The sequence below is a fragment of the Peromyscus leucopus genome, chromosome 5 (assembly GCF_004664715.2).
Source record: "Peromyscus leucopus breed LL Stock chromosome 5, UCI_PerLeu_2.1, whole genome shotgun sequence".
Classification (NCBI taxonomy): Eukaryota; Metazoa; Chordata; class Mammalia; order Rodentia; family Cricetidae; genus Peromyscus; species Peromyscus leucopus.
The window spans coordinates 56,435,698-56,455,375 of record NC_051067.1 but is presented as its reverse complement, the minus strand read 5'-3'; positions in this window follow the sequence as shown (position 1 = coordinate 56,455,375).

Here is a 19,678-nt window from a genome sequence, read left to right as displayed (position 1 = left end):
AATGGCCTGGTTCTGGAGGGCCTGGTAGACACAGGTGCAGATATGACTATAATTACACCAAAATCATGGCATCCGAATTGGCCTCTTCAAGAGGTAGATGTCCAACTTTTAGGGATTGGCACCCTATCTCAGATAAAACAGAGTTCAAGATGGGTTGAATGCATAGGGCCAGAAGGACAGAGAGGAAGGCTGAAGCCATATGTAGCAAATTTAGCAGTAAATCTTTGGGGCCGAGATCTGTTACAACAGTGGAATACCCAGATTAAAATTCCTACACTTTTAGAAAAGGAATACAGACCAATGCATGTTTCTAGGAATAATATCATAACATGCTATAAAAATCAGTCACCAACCATTCAGGCTGTTCACAAACAGAGCACGACTGTTGTTGAACTCTCAGAAGTACCAACTGCCTTACCTTTAAAATGGCTAACTAATAAACCTGTCTGGGTTGGACAATGGCCTTTGACAAAAGAGAAGCTACAAGCTTTAGAACAGCTGGTTCAAGAGCAGTTAAATGCTCAAAACATTGAAGAATCTACCAGCCCTTGGAATTCTCCTGTATTTGTTATTAAAAAAAATCTGGTAATTGGAGAATGCTGACAGATCTGAGAGCTATTAATAAAGTAATTCAGCCAATGGGCTCCCTACAGACTGGGATGCCCTTGCCCTCTCTGCTACCCAAAGAATGGCCTATAATAGTTATTGACTTAAAAGACTGTTTCTTTACCATACCCTTACAAGAAAATGATAGAGAAAAATTTACCTTCACAGTACCTAATTATAATAATTCTCAGCCAGTCAAGAGATATCAATGGAAGGTCCTCCCACAGGGAATGTTAAACAGCCCTACTTTGTGTCAATACTTTGTGCAGAAACCATTAGAGATAATTCGTGTAAAGTTTCCACAATCCATAATTTATCACTATATGGATGATATCCTATTAGCTGATCCAAAGTTAGATACATTGGAAAGCATGTTTGAAGAAGTAAAAAAAGTTTTGCCTCGCTGGGGACTGCAAATTGCTCCTGAAAAAATACAAAGAGGAGATTCTGTTAATTACTTAGGATATAAGATAGAGCTACAAAAAATTAGACCCCAAAAGGTACAACTAAGAAGAGATAGATTGAAGACTCTTAATGATTTTCAAAAGTTATTAGGAAGCATTTCCAACTTACTGGGTATCATGGGAATACCCAAAGATGGACTACAAAATTTGGCTAATACTCTAGAAGGGGACAAAGAATTAAATAGTCCAAGAGAATTATCAGCCGAAGCTGAGAAGGAATTGGCTCTAGTAGAAAAGACAATTTGAGAAGCACATGTGGATCGTGTGGATCCAGAACTTAAATGCATTCTTGTCATATTCCCTTCCAGACATTCCCCAACAGGTATTTTGATGCAGAGGGAAGATATTATATTGGAATGGATATTCCTACCACGTAAACCAAATAAGAAATTAAAGACTTATATAGAAAAGATCTCTGATTTGATTCAAAAGGGTAAATTAAGACTTTGCCAGTTGACAGGAATGGACCCAGCAAAAATTGTAGTACCATTAACTAATGAGGAAATTTCATCACTATAGAAAGATAATGAATACTGGCAGAGAGCCTGCAGTAACTTTTTGGGAGAGATTAACAACCACTATCCCAAAAGCAAGAGAATACAATTCATAAAGAAGACTGAATGGGTCCTTCCTCACATTGTACGACAAAAGTCAATTTCTGGAGTCCTCACATTCTATACTGATGCAAATAAATCAGGGAAAGCAGGATATAAATCAGGAGACTTAAGTAAAGTGGTACAAAGTCCATATAGCTCTGTACAAAAGGCAGAACTGTATGCCATTTTTATGGTACTGATAGACTTCACAGAACCCCTCAATATAGTCACTGACTCTCAATATGCAGAGAGAGTTGTTTTACATATTGAAACTGCTGAATTTATTCCTGATAATACAGAATTAATTCATTATTCATACAATTGCAGGAAATCATCAGAAAAAGGGAACGCCTATATATATATAACACATATCAGATCCCATACAGATCTGCCAGGACCTTTAGCACAAGGTAATGATGAGATTGATCAGTTACTAATAGGTAATGTGCTAGAAGCCTCAGAATGTCATAAGAAATACCATGTAAATAGCAAAGGTTTGAAGAAGGATTTCTCCATCACTTGGCAACAGGCTAAGGATATTGTGAAAAAATGTCCTACTTGTTCCATCTATAACCAAACTCCATTACCTGCAGGGAGTAATCCAAAAGGTATACAAAGAAATGAAATTTGGCGGATGGATGCGTTTAATTTTGCAGAATTTGGAAGATTAAAGTATGTACATCATACCATTGACACTTATTCAGGATTTCAATGGGCAACTCCTATGAGTTCTGAAAAGGCTGATTCTGTGATCACACACCTATTAGAAGTTATGGCCATCATGGGAATACCTGTACAAATTAAGACAGACAATGCCCCAGCATATGTCTCCAATAAAATGAGGCAATTCTTTGCTTATTACAATATAAAGCATGTTACAGGTATACCACACAATCCCACAGGCCAAGCAGTCATAGAGAGATCCAATCGAACTTTAAAGGATATGCTAAATAAACAGCAACAGGTAACAATGACTCCTAGAAATAGACTGCATAGTGCTTTATTAACCTTGAATTTTCTCAATGCTGATGAGAAAGGAACAACAGCTGTGGAGAGACAGTGGATGACAGACAAAACTCCTGAGCTAAACCAACCAGTTTATTTCAAGGATGTACTGACCTCAGAATGGAAAGCTGGATATGTTCTACATTGGGGAAGGGGTTTTGCCTTTGTTTCTGCAGGCGAAGAAAAGCTATGGATACCAACAAAATTAATAAAAATTCAATTCTAACAGGAAAAACCCCTTGATGAAGAGAAGTAAAAGATCATCCACCAATGTGACATCTCTACAAGTTGTAAGAAAAATTTAACAATCAAAGGGTGGGGTAGGGTTCTGTTTTTGTCTTTCCAGGATAATGGAAATACCCATCTTCCAAAACTCATAAGTCCTTGGATATCCGGATGTTTACAGCAGAAAGGAAGAATCTATTGGTACCAATCTACACATGGTAAAATCTCACTGTCTAACATCTATCTCTCTATCAATCTAGAAAAGTTGTGGTTCCAATTCAATTATAAGCCAAGCTGGCTTTGGAGATGGAATTGGCTCACTCCTTCTCTAAACCCAAGCATATTGCTAAAAGGAAAGTTTGAGAGATTCTTCAGTCCCGTATCAGAAGAGCCCTCTGGTGTGAGACAGAAGGAAACCAATAAAAAGGGACCATTGTCTTCTAAATTCTAATTCTCTCCATGCTTACTCTTGATTTCTCAGAATCCTTTCTTACATGCTATGTCCTCTTTAAATCCAAACCTCCCATTTTTGATAACAAATAAGTTTTTCCAATAGCAATCTCAGAAGTCTCCAGAAGGAAGATGGGGCCCCAACAACAACAACTCTACCCAATCCAGAATGATGCCATGGTAATCATCATCATACTACACTTCTTGCCAGAATTTCAGACAATCTTGCCCATTACTCTAAAACTTGCTACAGAACCTACAGTTAGTCTAACTGATATTTAACTATCTGAGCTTTCTCACAGTACCCAACAGAGATACCATCACCCCCTAAACGGCAGGAAGCAATTCTAAGAAAATGACGCTCCTTCTCCCTTAGGTTTCATAATTCTCAGGGTTATGGATGACGGTTATAGGGTTGGGGGTGGAAGAAAATATTAGACTCAGTATTGTAAAAAAAAGGGGGGGGAGAAGAAATAGAACAGATAGATGTAAGATATGATGGTAAATCATTGTATATACTAGTAAACAAATTTAGTAAAATAGCAACCTTAGATAATTTGCACTGTAATTTGTACTGTTATAGATTCTTATATGTTGATACAAATGTAAATTATTTTTATACTCCTGTTTAAGATAACTTGTATATTGATACAAATACAGAACTATATTTGTTATAATGTATATATATTTCTACTCTTATTTGAAACATTTTTATATTGATACAAATGTAAATTTATATCTGTCATACTTTATATATGTTCTACTTCTGTTTAGGATATTCGGTATATTGATATATATTTAAGATTATTGTCATATTGCATATCACACTATATATTCCTACCTCTGTTGTAAATATCTTGTGTATTGTCATAATTTTGAAGTCATCGTTCTTCACCATACATTTGCTTATAGACTGTTTACCTTGTTTATGTGAAGCCTTAGTTCTTAAGTTATTTTGGTAGATAAGACTTATAGATTTATAGTCACCTATGCCTGTCATCTCTATAGTTACGTTAGTTAGGTTATCCAGATTTACAGATACATAGGTCAGATGGACAGTTAATCTTCAAACACTTCATAGACCTAGAGAATATGGCATTTAAATAACTTAGAATTCTGTTGATGTGAGACACAATTGCTCCTGGCTGTACCAATTGATCCTGAGAGAATGTTGGGCTTCTAAGACATTTCCATTTGGAAATTTGTCTTTTTGGTACAAAATGGCCTACTGGGCACAGAACTGCCCTTGCCTTGATGGCTAACAGTACAAATGCAATGCTGTCCTTTCTGGACAAGCAGGATACAAGGAAAGCGACCACTGAACTCTGCCAAGACAGGGTAAGATGGTCTTTCAGAAATCCTGCTTCTGAAAATGGTCTGTCAGATACTCTAGGCCTGTAGCCAATTTAAATGCACCAACAATGCTGAAAACATTAGGTGACTGTCCAGGCTGCCAGCTGTCTTGGTCTACTCTTGCAAGATTCCTGAAAGTTGCTTGCATCCATCTACCATTTCTCAGATACCATTATGTTCCTTCCCAGGTCTTTGATGGGATTGAAGACTAGCAGTTATAGTTACAACTTAGAATATATAATATCTTAGATAGAACATATTAAGTATTAGATTCAGGTTCTTTAGGATAGGACACCTTTGAATGATCTTTATAACATGCCATTTACCTATGCTCTATACTTTTCTGGATTTGAGTATGTGTTTCTTGCTTGATATTGTTTGCATTGGTTGTAGTTACATCTTATCTAGGTCATTATCCCTCATTATTTCTGGACAATATTTGATAACCATTCCTTTGTATATAGTCTTGTATTAGTTTAGAACCTTCTTATTTAGACAAAAAGGGGGAGATGTAGTGGGTAGCCATTCTAGCTTGGATCTGGAAGTTCCTACCCCCATTGAGACTCTGGCAACTGTCACGCCTATGAGGCGGGGCCAGGGGAGGCACCTGGAGACCCGAGAGCTGGATAGGCCACCGCTCTCTCTGTGTGTTCTCTCTGTGCCAGGATGCTGAATGGTGAAGGTGGACTGTGCAGAGCTCCGGAGAACACCGCTGGATTGCGATACACCTTCCCCAGACCCTGCGACCTACCTTTCACTTAATTTGTGAGTTACACCATTAAATAAATATCCTTTTAACTACGTGGAGTGGCCAAAATAATTTCTCCAATATAGTATTATTTCTATTCATCACAATTATACAGCTCAAGCAGAAATCATCTTCCTGAACATCCACAGCTATATGTGTACCTAATAGATGGAATATTTACATGGGATAAACACACAAGCAGTGGGAAAGCAACCATAGCAGTTCTTTTTAGGGAGTAATTATGGAGGTACATGAGAGAATTACAGATAGAAACTGGATTCAGAGTCAGAGACCTCCACGGTCTTTGCCAAGTGGGGGGGGGGAAATAATTCCTCATCAGAGAGTTATTCATCTGATAGGTCAACTTGTTGAATACTAGTTGTCACCTACTTTATACTCCCATGGCCTCTGATAAAGCCATTGCTACCAGCAGCTCTCAGCACATTACTTTGGAGGGAAAAATCCATGATTGTTGCAATCATAGGGAAGAAGTGATGATTTTATTGAAAGTGTGTTTCTCGCCTTACCTAGACTTACAACTGCTGGGCAAGTTTTGAACGTTAGTCATGCCTGCTTTACCTTAAGTCCAAATGAATAAGTATGTATAGGAGAGGGACTCAGCTTTAAATAAATGGGTCTGTGCAAGTAAGAGCAGAATTATTTGTTATAGATAAATTTCTGCCAAAAAAAATCGATGCAAAAGCAGACTAATAGTGAAAACGAAGGTTCTACTTGTCAGCAAAAAAATTCTGAATTACAATTTATAGAGAGAATGATCAGAGTTCATTAATCTTTTCCTGAGTTTGTGTTTAGCCTAATTTGAGCTCTTAGACTTGTATGGGAACTGATCATTTTGAGTCCCTGGAACCCAATTCTATATCAGACAATCAATAACTAGTAAAACACCAGAAATAATGCTTAATGACCAGATGACCACTAAGGTCTTGGTTTTGATCTTTGAGGCACTAGATTTATCCTTTAATATTTTCCAACACAGATCAACTTTCAAATAATAGAATTATGATTGGTCACAACAGAACAGAGAACTGTATTCACATCTTAACTGAATTTATGGGTGGAGTTTTATGTATGTAATATATTGATGGCTATGTACCCAGGAATAATTACTGTCCTATTAATTCCTAGAGATTAAAAAATTAATCACTATATTATATACACAAAACTCTACCAATAAATTCAATTTAGATGTGACACAGTTTTAGGCACAAAAGAAGATCTAAGAGTATCATAAAACTATGAGAATTTTGATAGTTTATAAATTCTTTATATACCAAAGATCTTTACTTAGAAGCATAACAGTTTTCATGTAATCTCATTTAAATTTTATTTAAATTTGCTTCCGAATTTTTACCATACTCTCAAGGCTCTATAAAGAGGAGCATTTGCAAATGTAAATTTGGGGCTGGATGTAGCAACCTTGAAATTGCTGTCCATGAAGCAAAGTAGTACTTTTCCTGTGTCCAAAGCATTCAAACAGATATGTGGGTATATAGTATAATGCCTTAGTAGAACAACTGGGTACCAATATACCAGAAAATATTCCAATCTCCAGAGAGATGGACAACTTTGGCAGTGTCCTGGAGTCTAGCCAAAGGGTACTCAAGAGTTATCAATATCCATATTTGCATTTATGAGAGTAGGTTGGAGGAGTTTAATAATGATCAGGATCATAATGAAGGAGACAGAAGGACACTGAGTTTGTGGTATTGAGTAAATGCAGTTGCAATAAGTTAAGAGTGTTGTTTTCTGCTTGGGAAATTCCATTCTATTCCAATAATTAAAGGCATAGCTTTACCTAAAAACTTCTTTAATTTTTTTAAGATTATACATATACCAACTCCCCTTTTACACTTAGTTCCCTCCAAGCCCTCCCATATACCCTTCCTGCTCTTTCAAGTTTATGGTCTTTTAAAATTAATTGTTGCTATACACACACACACACACACACACACACACACACACACACACACGCACGCATGCACACACACAGATACACACACAAACATAATATATATATATATATCAAAATACATAAAACACTTCCCTGTGTCTGTATAATGTCAATTGTATATATGCTTTGGGGACTGACCATTTGCTATAGCACACCGATAAGAGTACTCTTCAGGAAAACTATTTCTCCTGCTCTCAGCATTTCTTAGCTGCTTGTGAAGAAACCCTTCATAGAGTTGAAAATAACAAAATTTTCATATAATAACTGAAAAGGTACAAAGGACATAACATAACCACACTCTGAACTTTCAGAAATAAGGTCTGCTTAAAAATTCCAGTCTTCCTGTTTTTTATCACCCATGTCATATAACCATGTGACACTATGGATAACATATTCCCTGCTCTTTGAAAGAAATGCATTAAAAGTTCTAGTCCTGTATTTAAACTTTCTTCATTAATATAAAATCTATACACTCCACTTAGAACTATGTGTGGTATTTTGATGCCAACATTTCAAGTCCTTCACAAATACTCTAAAATTTACAGCCATGAAGTGCTTCCAGATTCCTCTTATATGAATAAATCTGAGTAAGGGCACACATTAAATTAAGTAGTCATCTGCATTTTGATGATACTGATTGATTCTCATAGTTGTATAACAGGTGAAAGGCACAATGAGTCCTAAGGTTCTGTTTGTATCTTGGCACATGATTTCCAACAGTGGTTAATCATTCTAAATCTAATCAGTACACTACTAGACTTTTATTTCACAATGCTCTCACTACAGTGTCATGACTAAGCATAATAATTACAAAGCAAAAATATATTTGTCAGGAATAAAGTTGAAAGGGTTATTTTTCTTTTCAATTTTCAACTTAGCTTCTTAAGAGTCAAAATTTGAGATACTCAATTGTCATGTTTTTAAAGCTCTCTCTGTGTGTATTGCTATGTGTGTAGTATAAAACATTTGATTGTTTCAAGGGACTTCTGATTAGGTAGAGGCTTCATGGGCTGGGGAGATGGCTCAGTGGATAAAATGCTTGATGTGTAATTATAAGATCTGAGTTCAGATCCCTAAAATATGTGGAAAGCCTGTATGGTAGCCCGTGTTTGTAATCTCAAAGTCTCTATAGTGGGATAGAATACAAAGACAGGAGAATGAATTCCTGGGTACTTGTGAGTGAGCTAGTCTGGCATACTCAGTAGTGAACAACAGCAAGAGATTTATCTCAGCCAAGGTGGAAGTTAAGGATCAAGGACTGACTCCTGAGGTTGTCCTCTGATCTCCATGCTGAGGCATATGTGCACCCACACTTGCACACATATTCATAAACATATCATGCACATTCTGCCTTCACATACAAATATAAAACAAAGGGTTCATAGTGATGAAAAAAATTACCAAGAAATTAGGAGGCTAATGCATCTTAGTATAACAAATGTTAGCTTATCCAATAAAAACATTGCATAATTTACTATGAATGAAAGATTCTAAAAAGAAAATTTATTAAAAGATGTTTCTTTATCATGATAGAGTCTTATATTTAGGGATTCTAATTTATATAAAATAAGCAAATTGGTTTGAACTCTCTGGTACATGTGGACTACTGCTTTAACCTCTGCTCTCCCCATGCTATTGCTTGAACATGAAAAAAGTTTTAGATGTAATGATTTCTGTTATTCTTGTGTCTTGGGAAGGAAAAGAGAAACAGTGTGTGTTTGTACAGAAGAGTGACAGGAAATGAATTACACACATCAGTTTGTGGAGCTATCTGAAGCAACAGCAGTGGTGTTTGTATTGCAGAATCAATGGAAAACAGATGTAGAATGAGTGGGTACTTAACTGGATTGCCCAGTAACCTGCTTGTGGTTCTCAGTTTCTTCACACTAGAACTAATTCATGAATGGGAGACAAGATAGTCAGAGCTTGCACTGTCTCAGAGTCTGATCATGTCATCACCTATTGGTATTCTGGGTACTGTGTTTGCCTATTTCAGTTTATTTTGTAGCTTTGTAGAAAAATGAAAATATCCAATTTATAGCAATGCCTAACAGCTTCTTGGTTTTAATATTGATTGCAATGGGATGGAGGTAGATTCTCTATTTATATGGACTCCTGATACATTTCTTCTTTCCTAGAAGGCCAGATCCAGGGAAATGAATATACTAAATGGTAATGAGGATAAGATACATGAGTCATACTGCATTTTTGTGGAGTAGCCTCAGAATCTCTCACTAGATGATGGACTTGGGCAATAGGGACTCACGTGTCTCTCTCTCAACTGTTGGGTTTCGAGTGGTAAAGTTGGTCCTGAGAAATGAAATGACCAAAGTTAATAGTTTACTAGACTGGGAAGAAGCTTTTATTCCGGTATTGTCCCCAGAACAATTAGTTGTATGATAAAGGCATAGTTTAATGGACTTTGAATTTGAAATTTTGTTAGATATACACATAAGAGAAAACATATTTGTCTTTCTTTCTCTCATTGTCCTCTATAGTCCCCTGTCTTTTTTTCCCATCTTTTTTTTTCCTCTTTGAGACAGGGTTTCTCTGTGTAGTTTTCATGCCTGTCCTGGATCTTGCTCTGTAGAACAGGCTGGACTCAAACTAACAGATATCTACCTTGCTCTGCCTCCCAAGTGCTGAGATTAAAGGCAAGTGCCACCACCAGCCGACTCCTGGTCTGCTCTCTTTCTCTACAACATATTCCTTTGTCTATTTTTACATGATATGACATATTATAAAACAGGTTTATTTATTTGAAACCTAGATTCTGCTAATGAAAGAAAGCAAGTATGTCTGTTATTTTGAGTCTGGCTTATTTGCTTAATATGGCAATCTCAGTTTCATCTATTTTCCTTTATGTGGCATACTTTATTTTTTCTTTTTGTCAGAATAAAACTCCACTGTGTGTATGTGTGTGTGTGTGTGTGTGTGTGTATATATATATATATATATATATATATATATATATATATATATATATAATGTTGTCTTCAATTCATCCATCAATTCATTAAGCAGTCAACATGTATTGGATGTACAAGGATTTCTGTGGAATGCTGACTCAAGGTTACTTCAGTATACAAACAGGGGTGATATCCAGGGATCACATGGTTGGTCTATTTTTAGTAGTTTATTTTTAATCTCTATACTAAACTACAAACAAACTGTACTAGTTCACATTCCCAACAGTAATGCATAAGGGTTCCCCTAATTCTCATTAGCATTTTTTAAAAATAATACCTTTTTCAGTGAGGTCAGAGAGAGCCTCAGTGTAGTTTTAATTTTCCATGTCCTTAATGCATAGGGACATTAATTTTTTTTAAATAAATGTATTGGGAATTTGTGTTTATTCCTTGCAATCTATCTGGTCAGTTCAATTTCCCTGTCAGTGACTGGATACTTTTTTGGTGTTTAGTTTATTGAACTTTTAAAACATTCTGAATATTTGTAGCCTGTCAGATGTATACTTGGGGAAGACTATCTCCCTCTATGTCAGCTGCTCTTTCACTCTGCCGAGTATCTTCCTTGCTGTGATTGGTCTTCAGAAGTTTTGTTTTCTCTTGGTTAGCCACTGTTTACTTCCAAAGCTTGAAATAGCTCTCATGCTCTTATCGATTTCACAGTTTCTGCTCACAGGTCTCATGTTATTTTGATGGCTTTACCTGTAAAAGTGAAGTGACAGCTTGCTCTTGGAGCTTTTACTTTCATTGTCTTGGCATTTCAATTATAGTATGTCATGGCAAGGTTCTTGTCGGTTACTGCCTACTTGAGGTTTTAAAGTCTCTTGTAGTAGAATGTTCTAGATTTGGATAATTTTCTTCTATAATTTTATTGAGTAGACTTTCTGTGCCTTTTGTGCTCGTCTCAGCTCCTTCTGTCTCTTAATTTCTGGAATGTTATGGTCATTCTTGTCTGCCTGTCTTCATTTGCATCTGAATGTTGTATTTTCTCAACTTTTTCTTCTATCCCTGATATTCCATATTAAGCTTAATGTAACTTGGTTTGGGGGATTTTGACTGTGTATTTTTTTTTTTTTTTTCACTTATAAACTGTATGGCCGTGGCAGGCTTCTTGTTAACTGTTTTTTTATCTTAAATTAACCCATTTCTATAAATCTATACCTTGCCACTTGGCTGGTGGCTTACCAGCGTCTTCACATGCTGCTTATCCTGGCGGTGGCTGCAGTGTCTCTCCTCCTTCTTCCTGTTTCCCCAAGTCTCCTCTCTCTTTGTCCCACCTATACTTCCTGCCTGGTCACTGGCCATCAGTGTTTTATTTATATAGAGTGGTATCCACAGCACTTCCCCTTTTCTTTTTCTTTTTTTTTAAAGGAAGGTTTTAACTTTAACATGGTAATATTACATATAATAAAAAAATTATTGAGCAAGAATTACAGTTACAATATTAAAGAAGATGTCCTATCTATCTTATATTTGTGAGTTTAAAGTTTTATATCTAACTTATCTTTTATCATAACTGAGGAAATTACAACTATATAGTCTTTAACCACATCAAAGACCTGAGAAGGAACATAATGGTACCTAAGAAATGGTAGATGGATGCAAGCAACTTTCGGGAATCTTGCAAGAGTAGACCAAGACAGCTGGCAGCCTGGACAGTCACCTAATGTTTTCAGCATTGTTGGTGCATTTAAATTGGCTACAGGCCTAGAGTATCTGACAGACCACTTTCAGAAGCAGGATTTCTGAAAGACCATCTTACCCTGTCTTGGCAGAGTACAGTGGTCGCTTTTCTTGTGTCCCGCTTGTCCAGAAAGGACAGCATTGCATTTGTACTGTTAGCCATCAAGGCAAGGGCAGTTCTGTGCCCAGTAGGCCATTTTGTGCCAAAAAGACAAACTTCCAAATGGAAATGTCTTAGAAGCCCAACATTCTCTCAGGATCAATTGGTACAGCCAGGAGCAATTGTGTCTCACATCAACAGAATTTTAAGTTATTTAAATGCCATATTCTCTAGGCCTATGAAGTGTTTGAAGATTACCTATCTATCTGAAATATATCTATGTATACCTAGAAGACTTAACTAACATGGCTACAAATATGATTATCATAGATGACTAATTATTAATCTATTTTTAATTATCCATTACAATTTTAAATGAGTTACATAAACATAATACCTCAAACAAGAATAGAAATAATATATATACAGTATAACAAAATTAACTTCAAGTTTGTATCAATAAACTAAAATTTATACCAATGTAAAACATTTTAAACATAAACTAAAATCTACACCAATGTAAAACATTTTAAACAAGTTTTTCTTTAAAAGTAGGTTCATTAATCTACCCTTTTATCTTATCATCTCCATATCCTCCTATATATCTAATCATATCCCCCCCTTTTTTTTTAGAAAGAGATCACATTTATAATCAACCTGTTTTAAATAAAAATATTGGTCTTTCTCTGTCCCACACCAGAGGGCTCTTCTGATTTGGGACAGAAGAATCTCTTAACCATTTTTTTTAAAGCAATATGTCTGTGTTTAGAGGGGGAGTGAGCCAATTCCACCTCTAAAGCCAGCTTGGTATATTTGGGAATTTGGGCATAGCATCTCTTACTACTTCCTGCTGGAGGGGGGTGCTGTATCTTATGGGGATGCAAAAGAAAATTTTAGGCCTATGGGGTAGTCCTTGAGGCTGTATTGTGGGAGCCAGTTGCCTTGAAACCGTTCTGGATGTTGGATCATCTGGGCCATGGTGTCATTGGATATCTTTCAGGGGGTCTTGGCTGGTCAAACCTGATGTATCTTAATATGGAACAAATCCATAGCCTCTGGCTTTCTGTGGAAACAAAATCAGAACCTCTTTTCCAAAGCAACATATCCTTAAATCCAAATTTTGAAGTCAAGTTACCTTTAAAATATACATATTGGTTTAATTCAACATCTTTTTTGATCAAATGTTTTTCTGCAGTTAAAAATCCCAAAGACAACACAATCCAGATTGTCTGTGTAATATTCATCTTTACGTGGCTTTTTACATTAATTTTTTTGTCTCTTTCAAGCCTACGTATATTTTACACACATTGTAAACGATGTTATCTGAATCAGTCTTTTTGTGAGCCTATTGCTTTAAACTGCATCCTTCTAAGCCTGAAACAGCGCTGTGGCTGCTGGCTCCGCCCACTTCAGCTTCCCAACATGGCAGTGGTACGTTTTCTGCCAGCTCTGGGAGTCATCAAGTCTCAGAAATAGTGGGTCTAAGCTTTTATCAAAGCAGCATGTAGCCCAGAAACCTTTTTTTTTTTTTTAAAAAAAAAAATACTAGTAAAGACTAAATCTACTACACAGCATAATGTGCCTCTGGCAGACCCCTCATTCCCGCCATACTGCCGGTCAAACGCACACGCCAGGAACCTGCCAGTGTTCAAACCTGCGTTTTGCGGCGTCTAGCTGCTCATATGAGACAAGAAGCAGGAACCTGGTTTTGGCTCTGTTTAGAATTGGTTATTAAATATTGTCAGGTTTAAAGTGGAAACTTGAGTCATTGGGCGCGATTTGTTGCTAGAGAGCTTCTCTCCAGGTTCCCCAAGCCCCGCAGTCCCACAATCCACTTATAAAATAATCACTCAGACGCTTATATCACTTATAAACTGTATGGCCGTGGCAGGCTTCTTGTTAACTGTTCTTTTATCTTAAATTAACCCATTTCTATAAATCTATACCTTGCCACGTGGCTGGTGGCTTACCAGCGTCTTCACATGCTGCTTATCCTGGCGGTGGCTGCAGTGTCTCTCGACTGTGTATTTTATTTCATTATTTGCTTTTATGTTCCAACATTTCAATTTGCTTTTTACTTTCAAAATTTGTTTCCTTTCCAAATTTATCCATATTACTGACTTTTCTTCTATATTGCTGATAGCCCTTTTCTTGGATCAGCATTTGAATCTTTCATCATTTTTGGATTCGTCAGTGGAGGTGTTATGATGTCTTGGAGACATCATGTTGTCTTTTGGGGCTTTGTTCTTGTGTTTCTGTGTGTTGATATGTGCATTTGTCAGTTTCTGTATTTCTTTGTTTTATTAGGATATCCTTTTAGTGAACAGTCTGCCTTGAGGGCTCAATCTCTACTACCACCATGAGCATAAAAATCAAGCCACTGTAACAGAATAACATTAACCAAATCAATATAGAAATACTAAAAAAACAATTAAAGATAATACCATCAAAGGCAATGGCCATGGAAAAAAAATAAAAATAAGGGGTTAAAATTATTCAGGGTAAATATATATGTAGTAAATAATGAAATAAATGAAAAGGTTAAAAAAAGGAGGAAGAGAAATGTCAGTTAATATTAAATAAAAGAGAAAAATAAGACTGTAGAAGAGTGTCGTGGGATGTTGACCAAAGAGTGAGAAATATATTTATATAATTGACCAACAAAAATGTGTAAGAAAAATTGACAAATTTAAGAAGAATAAAAATAAAACCATATAAACTGCTTAGAAATAAAATAAATTCAAATACTACTAAAACATAATAAGATGAGAAAGGTAGAAAGACAGGAGCAAAGAAAAGACAAAGCACTAGCGAGCTTCTTTCTGGGCCCTCTAAAACTGTATTTGGCCAGGTGGAGGGGTGGGGTCACTTGGAGCTGGACTCTCTTGCCTCTCCCACCAGTTAGACTTCTTGAAGTTCAACCAGTTAAGTGCAACACGCCCACCAATGCTCTTCCACTTCTTTTCTTTGTGGTCCAGGAGGAGCCTCTGCTGGTTACACTTAACATTGCAACAGGGTGCCTGACCGATTCTTTCACATTCTCAGGACTCCCTAGCTTGTACACTTCAGGAATGACTAATAATCTAGGTAGGAGCCTTCTCCCATTTGCATTGGGGATGAGGGAAGCAAACCCCACACTGACATTTGTACAGACAGACCACTGTCTTCTTTCAAAGCACACTCACCTGCAGACATGCTGCTGGAGGGTGAGGTGAAGAAGTCGACTACTTTGCTGGTGCTTCATCGTTCTCAGCCCCAGTGACAGTGCACCTCAACTGACACAGGTGGCTGCAGAGCCTGGCCACCTGAGGGTCTGAGGCTTGGGTTCTAACACAGCTGGAAAGGGTGATGGGGTCAGCCTCTACCTACTGAGCATGAGGCTGATTTCTAACCATGGCCTTCAGTGTCTGAGCCAAAGCTTCCACTTGAATTTTCCAGTTGCTGACACCTGGTTTGCCTCCTCTTTGTGACTAACTCCTTTGCCTGTCTCACCCAGGCTCCAGGTTCCTTGCCTTGAGATTGTTCACTGTTATTAGGTACCCAGGGTGGTTCAATATTAAACAACAGATTCACTGTCATGATGATGCCTAGCCCAAACCATCACATCAGAGAAGTCATGGTCTTACCACATTGTATAACTGGATTCAAGGCTTTCAGGAGTACTGAATTCCCCCTCAAGTGCCTCCCTTGAGGAGATTTCTACCAGGGTCCAGAACAAATGCTACAAGTGGCTAAGGATACTAATCTGAAGGATATTCGATGAATTTAAGCACACTGAGTTCTTTAGTCCATTCACTTTTTTCTTCTAAGTTAATTCTATCTACAGTTTACTTTCTGTTCTCATACTTAGCTCCTCCCAGTCCTTTCTGCTCTTTTCTGTTTTCTCATCATTCTACCTACTTCTTTCCATCTCCCCCCCTCATCTTTGTTTTCTAAACTAATTCTCTGTTGCTGTTTTCTCATATCTATCTAGTTCTTTCCATCTTCTTCCCTTTCTCTTCCCCCAGCATATATATACCCATTCATTAACAACTTTTAAAAAACTACAAATTAAATTTTTAGGGACAAGTATTCTGATAAGAGTCAAGCTTGGCAAAGACTTGGTGGTCAGTTTAATTAGTGACTAACAACAGCTGTAGGGTGTAAAAAGTTTTGGCTGTCTCTTAAAGGGATAGCTACAAGGGTTACAAGGAAACATTAAACCAGTGAGAGATTTAAGGAAAAGGCAAAGAATACATATACTATTTTATGTAATTAATAATATCTTAACAGCTTTTTTTCTGATATGATAGTCACCTGAATCTCAGGATATATATATATATATATATATATATATATATATATATATATAGTCTACTGAGCCTAAAATCTTGCACTAAAAACTGGTGTAGAAATAAATACAAAGTGTTAATTGTTATTTGAATCAGAGTGGGGAGGTGCTGGTAGAGGAAGGGCAACATAGGTGTTATTGATCACCAGAAGTACTAAGATATACCAAAGCCAGACACCTGCACTGTCACTTGTGGTTTGCTATAATTCTTCTGAAGAGTTTTGATCTAACAAGGCCAGGCACCTGCAATTCTGCTCTGTGAAAGTTCTATGAGGATACTTTTTCTAGCCAATATTTGCCTTGTCAGTGGGTAAGGATGGAGAGCAGGACCACCAAGTGTCTACAGTCCACATGGAACAATAGATCTAGTATGAAGCATATTTTAGTATGTTTCTATTTATAAAAATTGTACAGTTAAATAAGAAACTATCTTCTAGAGTATCCACAATTATACATGCCCATAAGATTGAGATATAGTCATGAGAGTACATGTAGGCATAACATGGAGATGCATGGTAAATGCAAGAATCATAGCTGATATTGCACAAGAAGTTTACAACAGAGTCAGACAATTCATTCAAAAAGCAGTAATTTCATAACTCCTTTCATGATGGTTTCCTCTAACAGAACCCTTAGTTCTGATAGGTTGACCTTCTGAACTCTAGTGGTCACTGCTTTATACTCCATGGACTTTTGCTATCAGTGGCTTTCAATACAGGAGCTGTGGGCTTACCCTTTAGCAGGATTTTCAGTCTCTTTTCTCTGACAATGAGGCTAAGCTAAAGCTTCTGCATCCTCTCTCCCACTAGGGATTTTCCTGATGGTTACAACAGTATATACCTTAACCCTCGACTCCCTTTGGGTATCATATTTCAGTCTGCCCATGTTTCTTAGGTGTCCTGCCACCCTGTCCCCTGCTATGTGACATTCAATGTTCTTCCAATTCTTCTCTCTTGGGAATGGAGTATATTCTTCATTTGTCAGGCTCTTCTTATTTGCCATGTCACACGTGGGTGACTTCTGATTTTCTGCTTTAGGCAGGGAGTCTCAGACTTAGACTTTCATATCCCAGATATGCTATCCTTCTTAAAGAATAGATGATACTGACATCTATACATGGCATCTGCCAAATAAATATGAGTCTATATAAATATAAGTATCTAGGAAACTACCAAGAAGGCTACATTTCAACTGTAGACACAGATGGAAATCTAAAGAGTTTTAGGTGTTATTTACAGCATAGGATCAGAATATTTTGAGTTACAACATCAAATTGTATTTGTTTTTCACTTATTTATCTCAAGTTAAAAATAAAAGAAGATAAATGGATGGTTTAAAGAGGAATAATAGCATATATATAGGAGTCCAATCGATGAGAGAGAGGAGGGATTCTATAAGCAAGGACATCGAGATAATAATGGGAAAAATGTACAGAGATGACCAGCCACAGTAGTTGAAACCCATGAACTGTGGACCAATAGCTGTGGATCCTCCATGGGATTGGAATGACCCTCTGGATAGGCAAGACAGTTATTTAACTTGAACTGTTTAGGGCCCCCCCAGGCAGGGGGATCAGGATCTGTCCCTGGCGCATGAGTGGGCTTTTTGGAGGCCTGTGCCTAAGTTGTGACATCTTGCACAGCCTTGGTGCAGGGTGGAGGGGCTTGGACCTGCCTCAACTGAATGTACCAAGGCTCTGCTGACTCTCCATGGGAGACCTTGACTTGGAGAAGATGAGAATGGGAGGCGGGTTGGGGGGAGTGCTGGGGGGGTTGGGCGGAGGGAGGAGGGGGAAATCTGTGGTTGGTATGTAACATGAATAGAAATTTTCTTAATAATAATAATAGTAGTAAAGGAAAATAAAACTCACTAATACAGAAGTTTTACACAGTTGAGCTACAGGAGACTTATAGAGAAGAAAGCATGTAGGAGTAAATTTATATGTGTTAGGTTGTTTATAATCAAAAGGTTATTTATACATTTTTTCCATTTTTTGTTTTTGGATATTTGAGGCAGGGTTTTTGCTGTGTAGCTTTAGAGCCTGTTCTGGAACTCTATCTGTAAATCAGGCTGGCCTTGAACTCAGAGAGATCTGCCTGCCTCTGACTCCCTAGTGCTGGGATTAAAGGTGTGCACCACCACCAGCCAGTTATTTTTTCCTATTCTTTACATTCAAAGCAAATTGACATTCTTAGAAAATGATCTATTTATAGCAAAGTTTTCTAAACAAAACCCCAAATTTAAAGTATTTATGTTCTATTGTAATAGATGTTTAACATATTTTTTTTTGGTTAAAATTTTCAGAACTTTAATAGAGTTAAGGATCATTTAAATTTCTATTTGGGCTGAAGTTGTTTAGTGCCTATATTTATAGCTCTGATTAAATGGAACTATTATATAAGTGGGTTGTACTTTTGTATCAGGCCAAGGAAAACTTATTAATGGTCATTGATGCTGTTTTAAAAAGTACTTGTAGGAAATGTAAAAATTTCAAACATTCTATATTATCTTCAAAATAAATAAATAAATAAATGCCTTTGCATAATTACAGTGCTAACTTGTTAACAAATTCTTTATTATTTACTGTAGTCTATGATTCAAAGAATGCAAAATTTAAAATGCTTAATGAGCTGGTATCATCCCAGCAAAAGTTGCTAATAATCACTCTCCAAGAGAAGTATGTCTGTTATATCCATCACCACTATCTGCATAACCCAACAGAAGGCCCTGAGTTGTCTCAGCTGAAATGACCACTATTATGGTGTGAAATGACCACTATTATGGTATAACTATGTACTGTGGTCAAATTGTGGTCCCTTGTGGCTTGAATTCCTCCTGAAAGATTGTTTTATACATCATAAGTCTTTCTCCTGGGGACAATTTTGTCTTCTGGCTGCACCTGCAATTTCAGCCTTTCCTTCTCCAAGTGCAAGATTCTTGGGAGAATTCTAACTTCTTGGGGTCCATTGTTTGAATAGTCTGATAGCCCAGGAGAGACAAAAGCATCTCTGTAGAAATCCTAGGTCCTTTGGGACTGTAACAATGGCTAATTGTTTCTTGTGTTGTGTGATCAAGTAGACACTTCATCATAACAAAAAGCTTTGAATATTAAGCACTCACAAACTTTAGGCAGGAGGTTAGCTCTGGGAAGGACTGACTCATGCCTGCATCCACAAATAG